General features: G+C 40.1%; 1 protein-coding gene across 8 annotated transcripts in view; it reads right to left on the bottom strand.

Annotated features, from left to right (window-relative positions):
• Window positions 1-18,619, bottom strand: part of NCEH1 (neutral cholesterol ester hydrolase 1) — a 101,185-nt gene that overhangs the window by 18,264 nt on the left and 64,302 nt on the right. For 3 of the 8 annotated variants that reach the window (XR_016393073.1, XR_016393079.1, XR_016393078.1), the window contains one exon: window positions 1-18,619. This exon is cut by the window's left edge and continues 18,264 nt beyond it. The gene's annotated coding sequence lies outside the window, so the exon portion shown is untranslated. The other 5 variants (XR_016393075.1, XR_016393080.1, XR_016393076.1 and 2 more) reach the window with 4 other exon arrangements.

The following is an 18,619-nucleotide window of genomic DNA, read 5'->3' as shown; positions in this document are numbered from 1 at the left end:
CTTATTTTCTAAGAAACCAAAAGCCTCTACAGTTCATCTGAGGTAAGCGTAAGCAAAAGTGAAAGCTAAGCAAAAAGAAACATATTTATAACTGGGCTAACTCGAGGAAATAAGGCATCAGCTCAAAATCTGGCAAGAACACTTGACATGAATAAACACCTACACATTCAAACACATACCTACAGTCACTCTTCCACATGAACACCCAGACACAAGCTATGAAAAAAGTATCTCATGAAAGCACCTTATTTTATTTAAGCTCAAAAAACGTGTGAGTGGATTCATGAGATAGTGTTACAGGCATTTATTTACTTCTGGGATATGGAACTATAGTACACTGGTCCTTCTCAGGCTAAACTGAGAACATTTAAGGCAAATTTTGCCAGCTAATCTAGGTATACTCAGGCTCATCTCTTTGTTTACTCCAGTACAAATACGTATGGAAGTCTTGCCAGTGTGGTAAATACACGCCTAAATTTTTTCCTTCTTCTCTTTTCCTGATTTTATCTTCAGAAACAGAAGAAAATCAAAGAGAGTAGAGATCAGAAAAGGAGAGTGGAGAAAGGAAGAAGAGAGAAAAAAAGAAAACACAGGAAAAGGATTTAGGTCTGAGCATAAGAAAAATATCCTTTAATGTGTTTACTGTAAGAAGAAACATTATAAAGAATCAGTGGAGTCATTTCCTAAAGAAAAGAGGAGGAAAACGTATTCTTCTTACAAATTAAATATACAAGTATGTATGTTTATTTTCCCCAATGCATTTTTTTTCTTTGAAATAATGATAATTCTTTGGAGAGACCCTTGGGGTTTAAGGACATCAGCTTTTACACAGAGCCCGATGCCAGATCCTTATTATTGTGACTTTTTTTTCTTTCTAAAAGCAGGATAAGCTAAATATTGACAGGTGAGGCATTCAGTTAAAAGAAGATTTAATTTGTTTTTTTGCATTTGCTAGGATAGGATGAGGGAAGAGTTAGTCAATACCTTTCCTGGGTCCAGCTGCCTCTCTCACACTCACCTTTGGTAAGGCTTCTCTGAGACTCTTGGACTTCCAGCCATACAATTGTATGAAAGGAAAGGAAACGTCAGTTCAGTCCAAAATATCCCAGTGGATTTTCTTTAACACTGGGATCTCCACTGGTGAACTTTCCTTAACGCTTTTGCCTCTCCTAGTTTAGGGTGGCAGGTAGAAAGATGGGCAGAGGTCCAGAGGCCAGAGATAGGCTGTTTTGTTCCCTTTCCTGCCCAGCAATTTTAGGCCCCTTGAAGACACAGTTCTGAGCCATAATGTGTGTATGGTGATGTGTGCTGGAGTAGAAGCAGAGCTTCAGAGTCCTAAAAAAGCTTCCTCCACATGTCCCTGAGGATGTGACTGTCATGCTGGCTTTGTTGTAAACACAGCAAAGACCAAGAAATAATTTATTGTTTCTCCTTAAAATTCTGGAGACTCCAGAACTCAACCCAGGCAAATCCACTCTAAGCCACTTAAGGCAATCAAGACCAGTGTGTATGTGCTTTGGAAGTTTTCCCACAAGCGTCAAAGTCTAACAGGCAGGTGTTCCTGTTTGTTCAAACTAGGCGAAATTCCCCAAGGGAACGAGGGCTCTGAGGATTATCGGAACTCAGCTTACATCCAACAGTGAGAGTCGTGGAGCCAGTCCCGAGGGAGGCACCTTCCTCCCCTGTAGGAAGCCCAGACGAACACGGCGGGGAACCCAACTATGTGAATGGGGACGTGGCAGCCACCAAAGCCTAGAAAAGCCCTGGAGGAAGGAGCCAGGGAACCATATACCGCCTCCCTAGGGTCCCTTCTCCAGAGCTGCTCAACTTTTTTTTTTTTGTAGTATGATGTTTTAAATGTGGTTAAGGGGATACAACTGCCCTGAGTCCTGGGCATCCGACCACAGCGGGAGCCGCCCTCGGCCTCAGGCTCCTGCCTTGGTCTTGGGAGCCAGTCAGAGGGCGGCTCCATGCGTAACTGTCCTTTCCCAGGCTGGGTACACCGAGGCCGGCTGGTGGGCCGGGCTGGTCCTCAGGACACATTGGTGTTCTGAGGGGGAATCTCAGTTTTGATTTCTCCCTCCCTCTTTCCTCTCTCGTTCCCGCCTTCCCTCCCTCCCTCCCAAAGACAATGCAGACAGAATAATAGCTGTAATTACACTTTGAGTTCTCCAGAGGTAAAGAATTATTATTACTTTAACAACTAGCTATCAATATAGACGATAGATAGATAGACAGATAGATGTTGCATATTGTCTATATTCATATATATCAAATGAATATATATAGTTTGCACATATATATCCTGAAAGCTGTTGAAATGTCTTGTCTATCTTGTGGTAAGGATAATGACACAATAAATGATTCCAAAACATACTGGCTTAAATACCAAAGAATTTAAAAAATATCTTTGGAAGATTGATTAAAACCCTTGATTTTTAAAAATTCTTAATTTTAAATTATTTTGGAGAAATGATCCCCTTTGATAATGTTGCACAGAGTAACACGAACTAAAGGATCTTGCATTGTGCCATTCTACAATTTTGTCCAAGAAAATGTGTCTTCTCTCTCCATGCCAAATCAGCTCCCTAACATTCTTTGGACTAAGAACTTGTGCATTGTTGCAATTAATCATAAATTCTGTTAACTTTAAGATAATTATTTTTATTATATACTTTGAAATTTGCTCCTTATTATAAGAGAGTTAATTCACTTTGACCCTTACACTTTATTCCTCAGGTAGAGAATGTGTGTGCCAGTTCAGCGGACATGAAGACATTTGAATTCAGCTAAGCAGTTTCAGTCATCTAGAAACTGCTCCCCTGAGTAGCTAACACACGGCTTAACTGATTAACTAGAACTAGCGGAAGTTAATCTGGAATTTGCCAAGGACTGGGTGGAGTTCTTAGATAAGAACTCCAAGATGATATGAAAGTTCATGTTCTTTTTCAACTGGAAAACTGAGCAAAAGCTTTACTAATCTAAAAAAGAAAAGAAAAGAAAACCTTTCCCTACCTTTCCCTAGATAGAGAGAAAATCCTGATAAACATGATAGAGAAGGAAAAAGGAATAATAACTTTTTAAAACTAGCTTTAGATGTAGATGAGCTCAGAATGTGTATGTTTTTGTTTTTATTTCAAAATGTGTTTGTTTCTATTTCAAGCTGCTGCTTCCTCTCATAGGCTGTGCAGTACCAAACGGTTGGTTTTGTGCTTTTTCCCCGCCCTGCAATGTTGGGTCCCCAAATTTGACCCTGTTGCTTTTTATGTTATTACCAGTTATATCCAGAGGGGCGGGAGTGTACGTTGATCAAGGCTTTTTAGAATAAATCTTATAGGTCTGAAGAGCTGAGAGTTCTATGGGAAATAAGGGCTAAACAGGATTTATAAATCCTGGTGTGTTGCTGCTGTGGTCTTCAGCCTTTCCCTGACAAGAATGGAAATTGAGAAGTTAGTTCAAGAAATAGAAAGTAAAACTGTTAAAGCTGTTTGAAAGAAAACGACTCGAGGGTTGATTTTCACAGGATCTGTGTTGGGTCACTGCCCTCCGTGGGCTCCCCTGGATAGTGCACTGGGTGGGACAGAGATCCTGAGGGGTCCTTTTGTTGGTTTTCTTACTTGTACAGAATTCAAATGCTAGAAACTTCTTGAGCCTCCAAGGTGAGAATTGTGACTTCAAAGCCCTCTTGCTGGGGTTGCAGGCACTGCCCTTAGGGGGAGACAGCATGGTTGTTCACCTGGAAAATGTCACAATAGAAGGTTGCTTAGATGTTAACTTGGTCAGTGAACTTCTTTTCTAGCTTTCCCAGACCTCTTTTCATGCCAGGAGACAGTTGTAAAGAGAAAAGAGTACTGCTCTTCTCTAAGTCTAAAGGTGTTCATTCCAGTTACAGCACTGCTGCTTGTGAGCTGGGGGTCCTGGGGGCAGTCATTCAGCTTCCTGCTCGCCTGTTTCTCCGCCACCTCTTGGGTGGTAGTAAGGACCAAATGAGATGTGTGTGGAGGTGGTTTGCCCTTGCAGTCATAAAGCATGGGTATTAGTAATAAGAGTAAGAATACAGACATCATTTTCTCATTCAAAGGACTGAGGATTGGAAAGTAAAAGGAATCACCCTGGGTTTCCGGCTGCCTCCACTTTTGAGGTCCTGGGAGGAATTCTGACCTAAAGAGAATAGACTCTGGAGTCAGACAGACATGGATGGAAACACCATCACTGTGGCCCTTGCAGATCACTTATCTGCTCTATGCTTCTATTCTGTTGGCCAAGTGAGGACAGTGTGGATGCAATAAATAAATTACATCTCTAAACTTCATCACAGAGACCAGAGTTACAAGAAACACTTGTCATCCAAGGATAAATGGTAGCAGCAAAGGGGTCAAAGTGAATTAACTTTCTTATAATAAGGAGCAAATTTCAAAGTATATAATAAAAATAGTTATCTTAAAGTTAACAGAATTTATGATTAATTGCAACAATGCACAAATTCTTAGTCCAAAGAATGTTAGGGAGCTGATTTGGCATGGAGAGAGAAGGCATATTTTCTTGGACAAAATTGTAGAATGGCACAATGCAATATCCTTTAGTTCGTGTTACCCTGTGCAACACTATCAAAGGGGATCATTTTTACAAAATAATTTAAAATTAAGAATTTTTAAAAATCAAGGATTTTAATCAATCTTCCAAAGAGATTTTTTAAAATTCTTTGGTATTTAAGCCAGTACCTTTTGGAATCATTTATTGTGTCATCATCCTTACCCATTTTCTCTTCTTTTATTCTTCAGTTTTTACCTAGTCTCTTGATACGTGAATATACATGAGATTGGAACAGTTCTCCAACTTCACTTTTATCAATGTCATGAAATTCTGCTTTTGCAAGAATTGCAGTTTCATTTTGCCACCTAGTTGCTTTGCATTGTCAGATGTTTATAAGATGTTATATAATAAGTAAGAGACAGACTGTAAAATTTTGACTGGTTGATCAAGGATAGTCATTCAAGCCAAGCTGGGAAGGTTGAGAGATGAGAACAATAGTTATCCCAGGTTGGGGGACAGAATTGACAGGGAGGTGACAAAAGTGAGCCTCCTGGAATGTTGGAAGTGTTTTATATTTTGACATGGGTGGTGGTTACATGGGTGTATGTAAAAATTAACTGATCTAGACTCTTAAGATGTGTACACTTTGTGTGTAAATTAAACATAGGTGTAATTTATATGTTATACATGTTATATTTTACATATACATATAACTATATATAATAAAGGAAAAAGCTAGCAGTGAGTGAAAATTTTGTTGCTAAGGAACCTAGATCTTCAGATGCAAATATTTTTAAATTTTAACAAAGTATCTATATTTCACTAGGGACAGAAAAGCCTAAAAATATTATCTTTGGATTTAAAAAAGGCTGAAAAGACATTTAACAAAATGTTAGGGAATTCCCTGGCGGTCCAGTGGGTAGGACTTCATGCTTTTGCTGCAGAGAGCTCAGGTTCAATCCCTGGTTGGGGAACTAAGATCCCACAAGCCGTGCGGCATGGCCAAAAAAAACAAAAGAAAATGTTAATAATGGGATTGTGTGTTATTTTTATGGCCTTCTTTATACTTTTCAATATTTTTTCAATTTTCTATGATGAGCCTGTCAATTTAAAATCAGAAAAATATATGCAAATGATTTTTAAAGGATCTGCTATGTTAACTAAAGTAGTATCTCATTTAATTCCAATTCATTGAGTTATAGTATTAACATTAAATAAGGTTCTTTTGTGTACTTTTTTTAATAAAGGAGAGAATTGAATATTAGGTCTCTTTGGGCTAATACTCCTTTGGGCAATAGACACTGAAGTTATATACTTTTTATTAAAACCATGTGCAAGTTTGTGTCTTTCTTGCTTTACGTGAAAGTAGTGTAGCTTGGTGTGGGCTCATGACTGACTGCTTGAGTTTGTAGACTCAACTCTGCCATTTTCTAGTCCATTGACTGTAGGCAACTGATTTACTCTCTTTAATTTTCAGTTTCCTCTGAATTAGGGGTGATAATAGTATCCATATCAAGAGGGTTATTTAAAAAATCAAAGTAAATTTTATCATCATTGCTATAATATGATTAGATTGTTTTTGCTCTACATCTAGTAGTTATATTGTTTAAGCAGAATTTTTTTTTTTTTAAAGAAGATGTTGGGGGTAGGAGTTTATTAATTTATTTATTTATTTTTGCTGTGTTGGGTCTTCGTTTCTGTGCGAGGGCTTTCTCTAGTTGTGGCAAGCGAGGGCCACTCTTCATCATGGTGCACGGGCCTCTCACTATCGCGGCCTCTCTTGTTGCGGAGCACAGGCTCCAGACGCGCAGGCTCAGTAGTTGTGGCTCACAGGCCTAGCTGCTCCGCGGCCTGTGGGATCTTCCCAGACCAGGGCTCAAACCCATGTCCCCTCCATTGGCAGGCAGATTCTCAACCACTGTGCCACCAGGGAAGCCCCCAAGCAGAATTTTGAGGGATGTTTTTACATTAAAAATGAATTAGTGTTCTGAGCTCTCAAAAATTGAGTAGCATAGTGCTAACCAAGTGATCTTCCACTCTACACTGGAAATCAGTAATCACCTGCATTGTCTAATCCTCATAAGGACTCTGTGAAGTAGGCAGAGTAGTACTCCCATTTCACATATATTGACACTGAGACCCAAAGAGGGGAAAGGAGCCCCCAGAAGACAAGGAAGAGCCCAGAGTTGAGATTTTTCTGACTCACAGACATGGCAGCACCTGCTCCACCGTGTCATACTGGCCATGGTATGCACAGGGCAATTTCTTTCTGGTCAAATTTAACCTTTAATTCCTATATGCTTCTCTGGTTTCTCCTTTGATCAGGGCTGGGTCCATCATCCCATTCCAATTGTCCATGCTTTTCCCATCAACCAACTGTGCTGGTCAGTGAACTTTCCCACTTACACATGTGTGCTCATAGTGGCCCTTTGCTGAAGTGTCTGCCAACCTTCAATGCTAAAATCACATTCTTCATCTTTCATATAGTATATCTTAATTTACTTCATGCAGTACGTTGTTTAAATTTTAGCCTGTTTTGAATCCTGATAACCATTTGTTCTCCCTCATACGCCTATACATATAAAGCTGTTTTGCATTTCAGTTATTTGGCTAATTGTCTTCCCCCTACGCTTCTATTATTTATCTTAAAACCTCTTATAGTACCCAGCATAATGGCTCAAAAATGGAAGATACCTAATGGATGTGTATTGAATAAATGAATAATAAATAAATGAGTTAATGATGTAGCAGGCAAATAGGTACACATTTTTAATCTATATTTACAAAATGAGCTTGGGGGAATACATCATAATGCGCAGAAACACCTCCCCTTGTTGGGATATTTGAATGTAGCCAGTGACTTGCAGATTCAGCTTGTATTTCACTCATGAACAATTTTTTGAGCTTTTAAAAATAGGATTCTTTCTCACTTGTCCTTGGGTCTGATCTCATTAATATCCTGGAAATGAATTTGCTCTCCTTTGTGTGCACATTTACTCTTACAGCCACAGAGATAGGGCAGTCACAGAAAATCCCCTGAATGTCAAATAGGTCAGAGAGCCGAGGCCAGGGCCCGTTGGTGGCAGATAGGCAGCCAACATTTTCCCAGGTGGGTCAGGATGCTCCTGCCCAGGGCAACATCCTATTCAACTGGTTTGTTTCACAGACTCCTCAATACACTTTAGGCGACTGGTTGGAAAACTCTCTTAGGTATGGCACAGTTGATTATACTATCTAATTCAAAATGTGGTCTTAGAAATTGGGTGAATTATCCATTTTGAGTTTTATGCATTTCAAGTTTTTAATGTCCCCCTTTCTGACCCAAAGATGAGTTTCATATGGCTTGAGATATACTTGAAGTAGTTTAGGCAGTATATTTTATCAATTAAGAATGTTGAGGGGCTTTCCCTGGTGGAACAGTGGTTGAGAATCCACCTGCCAGTACAGGGGACACGGGTTCAAGCCCTGGTCCAGGAAGATCCCATATACAGCGGAGCAACTAAGCCCGTGAGCCATGGCCACTGAGCCTGCACTCTAGAGCCTGCGAGCCACAACTACTGAGCCCGCGTGCCACAACTACTGAAGCCTGTGTGCCTAGAGCACAAGCTCCGCAACAAGAGAAGCCACTGCAGTGAGAAGCCCGTGCACCGCAATGAAGAGTAGCCCCCGCTCGCCGCAACTAGAGAAAGCCCGCACACAGCAACAAAGACCCAATGCAGCCAAAGAAAAAAGAATGTTGAACTGAATATGCAAACTTCAATATAAAATAGATTTCTACTTTGAACCAAAGAACTTGACCTTTTAAAAAATAAATTTTATGTTTACAAACTTAATTGAAAAAATAGAAGGTTTTAGTTCTTTTTGGATGGTGAGTCACTTTTATCTCCTGAAAATCTCAGTAACATCAAGGGTAAGTGGGTGTGGATTTTGCCATCAGGGAAGTGTAGTGGGAATTTCCAGAATATTACCAGAGATGAATGTATCAGAGGCTTGGAGATGGGCCAAATGAAACTTAAATAACAGCTGGCCAACTGGCTGACCTCAGAATATATGATGAGAAGAACTGTGTATTAGTTTGAGTCCTCCAGAGAAACAAAACCAATAGGAGATAGGAGATATATATGCATATATGCACGCACGCACACACACACACACACACACACACAAACACATATATGCAGCTGACCCTTGAACAATGCGGGGCAATTAGGAGTGCCAACCCCCGCCCCTCCCGATCAAAAATCTGTGTACTGCTATCTCTTCCTCAAAAACAAGGAATTGATCAGTGACACCCAACGACAGGAAGCTGAAACAGTTTGAATAAAATCAGGACTCAAACCTTAGTTCTGTTGATTCCACATATTGTTCTCTCTAATCGAACACAAATTTTCCTCCACACTTTGTTAATGTAAAGATCTGTAAAATGAAAACACAGGCACTATATTTATTGAAAAAACTCCACGTATCTTATAAGTGGACCTGCACAGTCCAAATTTGTGTTGTTCAAGGGTCAACTGAATATATACATACATATATATATGTATATATATATATTTATATGTATATATATATATATTCAGATATTTATAATAAGGAATGGGCTCATGTCATTATGGATGCTGAGGCCTCCCAAGATCTACAGTCTGCAAGCTGAGACCCAGGAGAGGTGGTGGTATATTTCTAGTTCAATTTCAAAGGCCTGAGAACCAGGAAAGCCAATGGAGTAAGTTCTAGTCCAAGTCCAAGTTCAAAAGCAGAGAAGACCAATGTTCCAGCCCAAAGACAGTCAGGCAGACAGAAGTTCCTTTTTATTCACAGGCAGTCAGCCTTTTGGTTCTATTCAGGCCTTCAATTGTTTAGATGAGGCCTACCCGCATTAGGGAGGGCAATCTGCTTTACTCAGTCTCCCAATTCAAATGTTAATATCATCCAAGAACACCCTCACAAACACACTCAGAGTAATGTTGGACCAAATATCTGGGCACCTCGTGGCCCAGTCAAGTTGACACATAAAATTAACCATCACGAGTTGTTCTAACAGGATCTCCCCCACTGTCCAAAACAATCAATGCAGCTCTTAAGACTTTAAAGTCAGAGCTTGGGATCAGAAAACTCACCTCCCAGGGCTGCCCTGGTGGCGCAGTGGTTGAGAGTCTGCCTGCCGATGCAGGGGACGCGGGTTTGTGCCCCGGTCCGGGAAGATCCCACATGCCGCGGGGCGGCTGGGCCCGTGAGCCATGGCCGCTGAGCCTGCGCATCCGGAGCCTGTGCTCCACAACGGGAGAGGCCACAACAGTGAGAGGCCCGCGTACCACAAAAAAAAAAAAAGAAGAAAAGAAAACTCACCTCCTTGGGGTAGAGTGATGTGATGAAAGAGCACAGATTTAGAGTTAAATTGATCTGGATTCAAGTCCCTGATCTCAGCCACTTTGTAGCTATGTGATCTTGGATAAGCTAATTAACCTCTCAATTTCCTCATCCCCAAGGCACAAGATATCGCAGATTGTTAGGGAAAAATATTGCAATGTGCTTATCACATACGTAAGCATTCAGCACATCGTATCTATTATTAGTGTTTCCCTCAGGTTTATATAGCATTGTTCCAAAAAATAATTATTCTGCACTTCGTACTTTAGGTAAAATAGAAAATAGTTTGTAGATGGAAGATGAATCAGAGTAGCTTGAATGTAGTATTTTTTAAGGTATGTTCAGTGTTCTTTTAAAATCACCAAAATGTATCCACAACTTTTAGTAAAGTCTTGAAAATCAAACCAGACCATGATGTTAATACTTAGTATGTTCCATGTTCCTCTATCATGTGCTTTGATTTTGATACATCCTGAATCTTCACTGGGTGTCTCATGTACCAAACTTGGTAAGGTAAGCCATGGAGGAAATAGAGCACGTCTCCATTGATGGACAACAAAGTGTTCCCACTTGTTTTCAAAACTCTCCCTTTTAGGCCATGCCAATTTGGAAACTGGGAAAAAAACAAAACAAAACATGCTGTTGGGACTACTTACAGGGCATTTTAATTGGCTACATAGAACTTCATGTGCTGTTTGGGGCACAAACTCATTATGGCCCCAAGGAAAAGAACAAATGCTGACCACAAGGACAGATAGAACATTGCTTATCACATTAACCTGGTATCCCACTCCCTCTCAGCAAAGCTAGACAAGTAATTCAGCTTAATTATAATTGACCTGGTTATAGACTCAAGACTGGAAATGAACCTTGGGGGCAGCAGTCATGGAGACTGTGTAGGTAACAGGGCCAGAGCTGAGTGAAGTTATAACGCAGAGACTGTTGCCTGTTGGTGACCTTCATCTTCTATTTTTATGCTGTTTTCCTCTTTTCCAGGCCAACTTTCATTACATACTTATTTCTTTTCTGTGTTCTCTCAAGGTGCTCTATTCCTGTCACGCTTAAAGTTGACTTATATTTTGGAATTGTCTTGACACTTTACCTTTCCTGTGTATTTGGCTTTTAAACAAAGATGGCAATTACAGAGCAATGCCCAGCACAGAGGTGTATGTCCTACGACTTGGGATTCAGTTCCATCTCCGCCAATCGCTGGTCGGTACCCATCTTTTCAGAGTCTCAGTTATTTACCTGTAAAATCAGGACAATTAAAATTACTTCCCAAGTTGAATGAGGCTTAAGTAAGATAACATCTGTAAAAAAACTGCTTTGGTAAACCATGGATTATTATGAACATGTTTAGTTATTTTCACAATTAGATGAATATCATTAACTTTTGCATTTCCGTCACAGGATTGCAAGTTCCTCGAGAGCCTGGAGGTGCTTTGTTTACCAGTGATCCCTAGAGGTTGGAACTGGGCCAGGCATTTAGGAGGGATGAAACAGCAGTTATTAAATGAATGAATGAATCAATGAGAGACCACAGGAGAAGAGGGTATTTTAAGACCCAATATTTTGCTGAATGTACCATCCTTGTGTCCCTTCTGTGCCTGAACAGTCCTCATTGGCCATAGAAGAGAAGCACAATTCTCTTTCTTGACTGACCAGTAAACTGACAGTTTAAGTGAAGTCTTCATCCCTATGAATGTTGGAATTACAGTTTATGAGGTCCTTTTGTTGCCTACTACAAGCCAAAGCTATTTCTCTGAAGTAGGCAGGAAAAATCATTTGCTCCTAAAACTCATACTTAAAAGGAAAGGCTAGTAGTGTATTTTTTGTTAGTTACTGTGCTTACAAATTTTGAGCCAGGGTAACCACTAGGGCTAGATGTCATAATACAGCTACACCTATTACTTCTGCTAAGTGCCATCCTAAATTAAATATCACTTCTACTATTTTTTTAAGTATAGTTACTTCAGAGAGCATAAAGAGCTAAAATCTGCCTGTGTGAAACTGACATGGAAAACATCTACCTCTCCTTTTTATATCTGCTACTAAACCCTGGGCTACAAAAGCACTAGATGTGGGGTTCAGTCTACAGAACCTGTGTGTTGGGTGTCTTCTATTTGCAGATCCATTCTCTACCCTTCTCTATCCTGCTGGGGGCCCACAGAGTCTGACTGATATGGACTGCGTGAATGGGCTCCCTCATTTCCAGTTCAGAACAGGGAAGGCACGGGCAGGCGAACGGAGGGCCGAAGAAGAATGACGTTTTGGGAATTTACTTCCCTGGTTCCTTCTCTGATGGTCCACCAAAAGACACAGTGGAGGGCTTCCCTGGTGGCGCAGTGGTTGAGAGTCCGCCTGCCGAGGTAGGGGGCGTAGGTTCGTGCCCCGGTCTGGGAAGATCCCACATGCCGCGGAGCGGCTGGGCCCGTGAGCCATGGCCGCTGAGCCTGCGTGTCCGGAGCCTGTGTTCCGCAACGGGAGAGGCCACAACAGTGAGAGGCCCACGTACCACACACACACAAAAAAAGACACAGTGGATGCCAGGCTTTCTTCACACAGCCACCCTCTCTTAGAATGGGGGATTACTTCCTTCCTTTGTGTTTCTAGGGCTAGATAACAGCTCCCTGTTGCTACCAGCCCCAGAGTACTGCCCTGTCTCTTGTTGGTTTCCTTAAACCCTACCCACATCTTTGCATAGAGTCACTTTGTTAAATGCTTCTCAAATGAACCAGTTTAAGTGTGCTATCTCTCACGTGCCAGGACTCTGACTGATACACCTCATGTGCAGGGAGAATATAATGCATCTGTGAGCTTTAGCCTTTCTATCTTAGGTCCTTAAAAATTAGCCAGTAGCTGAATGGAAACCATCTTCTATCCATTCCTCTGTTATTCACTGACAACTAAGGGACATTTTTATAGCTCTAAGTTATTCTGTAAATTTTTTCATGCACTCTTGCCACCAATCCTATACTCATAGGATTGTGAGGTAGGTGATCATCAGTAGTGGTATCATATAACACAGAGGCCCTCACAATGTGTGCAGCCTCAGCAGCAACAGTGTCACCTGGGACCTTGTAAAAAATATAAATTATTGGGCTTAGTCCCAGACCTACTGAATCAGAAACTTGGGAGCCAGCAATCTGGGCAAGAGTCTGTGTTTTAACAAGCCTTCCAAAGGATTCTAATACATGCTAAAGTTTGAAAACCACTGATGTAACATATGGTTACCCATGCATTTTAATGTTAGGGACACTATCCTCCACTCCCCCACCCTCCACTCCACTGGAAAGGACTTTTTTTTTTCTCAGTTTAGTGGTCTCATACCAGAGTGCAATGATGCATCAGAATGACCCGTGAAGCTTGTTCAAAATCCTGATGCCCAGGTCCCACATCGGATTCACTGAATCAGAATCTCAAGTTTGGGAACCACTGATCATGCCATCAGTTCAAAATGGTGAGAAACCACAGCTGGAACCGACAGCAACAAACCTGAAGGAAGAATGTTCATCATGAAGTTGTGAGCTCTGAAGAAACCAGAGTTACCTTTGGACCTGACTTTATTTAGATTGCTACCTACTGGGAACAGGGAGAGAGGGTTTTTCTATTGTATGTAGCTGGGTCATGTTTGTGGCAAGTTTAGATGCAGACAAGAGTAAAATGTCTGTGTTTTGAGGTGCCTCCCCACTTTCTCCGAGGCTCTACTTCCATCCATAGCTCATGCTAAGCGGACATGTCATATAGTTACCCCAGGCCAGGTGATTGCATCCAACCCAAAGCATTGGCTGGCTAGCCACCAATCAGATTCCTTCTCTCAGAAATGTGCACTTGCTATTTTTAGTAGGCCTTGCTACTCAGAGTGTGGTCTGCCTACCAGCAGCATCAGGGGATCACCTAGGGTTCTCAGGACCCACATAGACCTACTGAATTAGGATCTGTGTTGTAACAAGATCCTCAGGTGGTTCCAATGCAGATTAACATTTGACAAGTGCTGGCTTAAGAGGCATAAACATTTTAGAAAGTCAGTAGTCGGTGCTTTAACCCTATCCAGAATTGATGGTCACTTTTGATCATACAAAGTTATGATGGATTCATAAAGCAAGCCAAGAAAGCCTATCTGCTGAGAGAAGTTAGTTATTTAGAAAGATAAGAAGAAAGAAGAAGAAATTAGATACACTGAGAGACAGAGGAAGAAGACTGGCTCCTTGAATTTTCTGTACCAAGCTCCGTGAGAGCAGGCTTTCTTTCATTTTTTATCTTGGATGTACAGAAGATTTCTGGTTGTATCCTTATAATAAACCTCCCTTTTTTACTTAAGCTAGCTTGAATGAGTATCTGTTTCTTGCAAGAGATGACTTGCAAAGAGATGAACTAAATCACCACTAAAAGGAAATATAGATATTTGGCATTATTTTGCATACTCTAGATTGTATAGATATTATTTATGAGCAGATTGCCTTTTCTTTTATGCTTTTTAAATATTAAATAATGCATAGTCATTATAAAAAATTCAAAAATTTCAGAGGGAAGCAAGGTAGACAAAAAGATCTTTCCCTAGGACCCTTATCTTCACTCCCCAGAGGTAACCAGTTAAGTGTCTTGTATAACCTTTAATCATTTCCCTATGTACCTTACCTATAATGGCCCCTGATATTTTCCCTCTTGGCATCAATAAAAGAACAGAAAGCTGATCATCTTATTATTACTATACCTAGAGGGATACATTTAACAATATCTAACATTTAACTTGTAAAAAATGAATGAACAGAAACCTCAATCAAATAGAGTTGGGAGACCAGAAGAGGGCGCTCTTGTGCCCTGGGGCGATAGTAGAGCCCAAAAAGAAGACAGCCTCTTTTTCTTCCCCACAAGGACTCAACCAGTGGAAAGCCACTGGACTCGTTGTTTACTAAAAAGTCCTCCCAAGTTTCCTTTTCCTCTCTGTAAAAGTATTCTCCTTTCCCTGCCATACTGGGACTTGCATGTGGATCACCATAGCCGCAGACCCTGAATTGCAATTCTCTGCTGATCCCGAATAAACCCATCATTGCTGGAGAAATATCTGGCAGCCTATTTGTTTCAGGTTAACAAACTCATGACTTAAAAAAAAAATCTCCTTCTTTAGCTTTATTTTTTAAATAGTCCTTTGAGGCAGGCAGTAAGGTAAGCACTATTAACTTTCATTGAGTGAACATATGGATACACTGAGGTTTAAAACCATGTCCTCAGTTTTCATTGAAATTGACTAAATAAATAGCTATGTAAGAGTTCCTATTGTATTTGCTTTAAAACAATTGAGGAGATTTTCCATTAAGTCACATGGAGGGATTTTCTTTTAGAATTCAGTCTTAGGGAAAGACCATCAACCCTAAGAAACTGGAATGCCTCAGAAACAGTGACAGAAATGCCAAATCACTAATCATGTTTTTTTACTTTTTTCCTCAACTGCCAGGGGACTCAGCCAAACCAGAAGTTAACCACAACTGATTTTTCTATTTGGCATATTTTTGTTCTTTTCCTTGGCTATAAGCTCCTATTTCTATATCTCTATTTCACTGTATTTTTACCTTATAAGCTGCTTCAAGTATTTTCATGGAGTAAGAGAATTTAGATACCAAATGTAAAATAGATAGCTAGTGGGAAGCAGCTGCATCGCACAGGGAGATCAGCTCGGTGCTGTGTGACCACCTAGTGGGGTGGGATAGGGAGGGTGGGAGGAAGATGCAAGAGGGAAGGGATATGGGATATATGTATACGTATAGCTGATTCACTTTGTTATACAGCAGAAACTAACACAACATTGTAAAGCAATTATACTCCAATAAAGAGGTTAAAAAAAAAGTTTAGATAAATATAAATTTAAAATGGGGAAACCAAGGTACCAATAAAGACTTACCTAAATTCACTGAGAAATTTCTGGCAGAGCTGGAACTGGAATTGTGGTTTCCTAAATTCTAGTTCATTCCATTTCCTCTGTTCCACGTGAGCTGAGTGGCAAGGTTTTTTCCCTTAACCATGGAACATATTATATCTGTTTTTAAAAGTATGGCAATACTAGATTGGGATTGACATATATACACTAATACGTATAAAATGGATAACTAATAAGAACCTGCTGTATAAAGAAATAAATTTAAATATTAAAAAAAAAAGTATGGCAATACTGAAAATGTCACTGCTGAATGTTGTTTGAATTGAAAATGTGCTTTAGCTTTTGAAGGCCATCTAGCTCTACCTTACTTATTGTTTTCAAAGGTAGTTTCTTCCCAACTAAGGATTCATCTGGTGCTGGGTGCTGGGTTTGGCCGGTGCGCACAACAAAAGATGAAGTTCCTGTATTTCCCACTGTACTAAATGGTCCTTCAAAAATGTAGAACACCATTTTTCTGTCAGCCTTTTTCCAAATGGATGGCAAATACCTACCTTGAATAAAAACATGTAAAAAAAAAAAGACAAAGCACTTTGGTGGGCAGAGAGGTGAGTCATGCTTTAACAAAGAATCAATGTGAGTGCTTTTTAGTTTTGTTTTTCTTTGTTTTGAAAATGCAGTCTTTTTTTCTCTAGGTACTTATGAGGATTTTAAAGTCTATTTTAAAAAAAATACTCAGTTTAATTTATTCTGTGATTAAATATAGCATGTCTTTTTATTTACCTTTTATAAGCTGTTGGGAAATCTTCTTTTTAAATTCCAGGTGAAACATAAGCAGCAGCGTAGAGGATGTCTAACGCCATCTACTTTCAAGAGTGCCCTCTGCTGGCAGTTGCCTTGAATTTTAAAAATACTCTGTGGGCTCCGGGATTTCATTTGTTGACCAAATAAGTCTTTAATGCATGAGTAGAAAGAAAACATCTGCTGGGGGAAAACAATCAAAACAAACAGAGATTTGTGTCTTAAGAATATAAATAAGCAAATATATACAATAGCACCAGGCATAGTTTTACATGCCATTGAAAAGGACACTATGCTTTAATTGCAACAACATAAGAACATTTGTTCAGCAAAGACTTATTGAGCGATTATTCTGTGAGAGGCACTGTGTCAGGCACTGGGGTCACAAAAGTGATGCTGACATGACCCCACATCAAGGATCGCACCGTCTTGTGAGGGAGTCAGACCCACTAATAGCCAATTACGTGCCATGTGTTGAGTGCAATGTGGGACCAGAGGAGGGACACCTAAATATCCTGAGGAGGGAGGAGTTAGGAAGGGCTTCCTGGAGCAGGCTGGCAAAGGAAGACAAGGAAGGGCAAAGAAAGGCCATCGGGGTGGAGGGAAGAGTATTAGGTAAGAGAAATATGGCATGTGTCTCCCATGATGATAAGGTCAGCGTTGGCTGGCTATATAGCCTAGCACAGAATACAGGGCTTGCCATAGATGATGTACAACAGCACTTCTTGACTGTTTTGGTCTCAGGACCTTACATTCTGAAAAATTATTGAGGACCCCAAATAGCTTCTGTTCATATGAACTTTATTGATGTTTACTGTATTAGGAATTAAAACTGAGAAATTGTAAACATAGTTATTCATGTACTTAATTACATGTTACCTTAAGCTATATTCTATGGTGGAAAAAAATCACTAAATTTTCCAGACACAAACGAGTGAGAAGTGTGGCATTGTTTTACGTGTTTGCAACTCTTTAATGTCTGGCTTAACAGGAGCCATCTGGATTCTCATATCTGCCTCTACAGCCCACCTACTACAACACCACATGTCAAGTAGCAGCTGGAAAACTCCACTCTACACTTACGACAGAAAAACAGTAACAAATAGCTAGTCTGGGTAGGCAGCCTATGTGAGAAGATGGAGCTCTCAATCTGAAATACCAGTGGTGAGAAAATCTGGTAGGGACATTTCTAACAAGACACAAAATGTCACCAGCCTCTCTCTCTAATGACACAAAATGCTGAGTGACAGGGCTGAACAATACATGTATGCCTACTGGAAATCATATTTACATTATCAATCTCAAATTTGGCGAATATGATGCTAATATCAGTATCTTCTAGATGTTTAAATAGGGGATCCACTGGAAAATATGAGATGTTAGTTTTTTTAAAAAAAATGGGGGATTAAAAAAGAATGAAAATCACAAGAAAAAACAATATTAAAACACAGAGAGTACATTTTAAATGCCCTAAAGGAGAATTGTTGGAACCATTAGTGGATCCCTTCAGCAAAATATAGCCACGCACCAGAGGTTTTGCTGGAGAAGATGAAAATAACTCTAATTGAATAGGAAAATCTAATTTATCCACACATATGTGACCATTTAGAACCAACACAAACAATTTACTTTGAAAAAAAAAGTTTTGCAAATTCCTATGATATTGAAGTGAACTAAGTATAATGAACTCAAGCGTGAAATTATTAGCTTTGCTTGTAATGACAGAGTCAATGTGAAAACTTGCCTTCAGTGGTATCAATACTTCTTTGCCTGAACTAGTTCAAATCCAAATTCATTTGCACTGTGATCAACCCTTCCTAATATGTGTATGGAAAGTCCCCAAATTGTCTCATGGCCTGCCTAACTGCCTAACTTTTATGAATATTCTAGCCAGTCCAAGGCAGGTTTCCAGTACGAGCAGCACATACTGTATCCAGACATGAAATGGATGTCATCAGAGAGGCCACTGAGTCACCTCTCAGTAATTGAAAGGCAGCTGGAGGACTCCAGGGGGCAGAAGATTTGGGCTGAATTGTGGCTAGGGAT

This window comes from Delphinapterus leucas, chromosome 4 (assembly GCF_059928025.1).
Source record: "Delphinapterus leucas isolate spDelLeu-1000000601 "Yukka" chromosome 4, BTC_Dleu_Yukka2, whole genome shotgun sequence".
NCBI lineage: Eukaryota > Metazoa > Chordata > Mammalia > Artiodactyla > Monodontidae > Delphinapterus > Delphinapterus leucas.
This window is presented reverse-complemented; position numbering and strand designations above follow the sequence as displayed.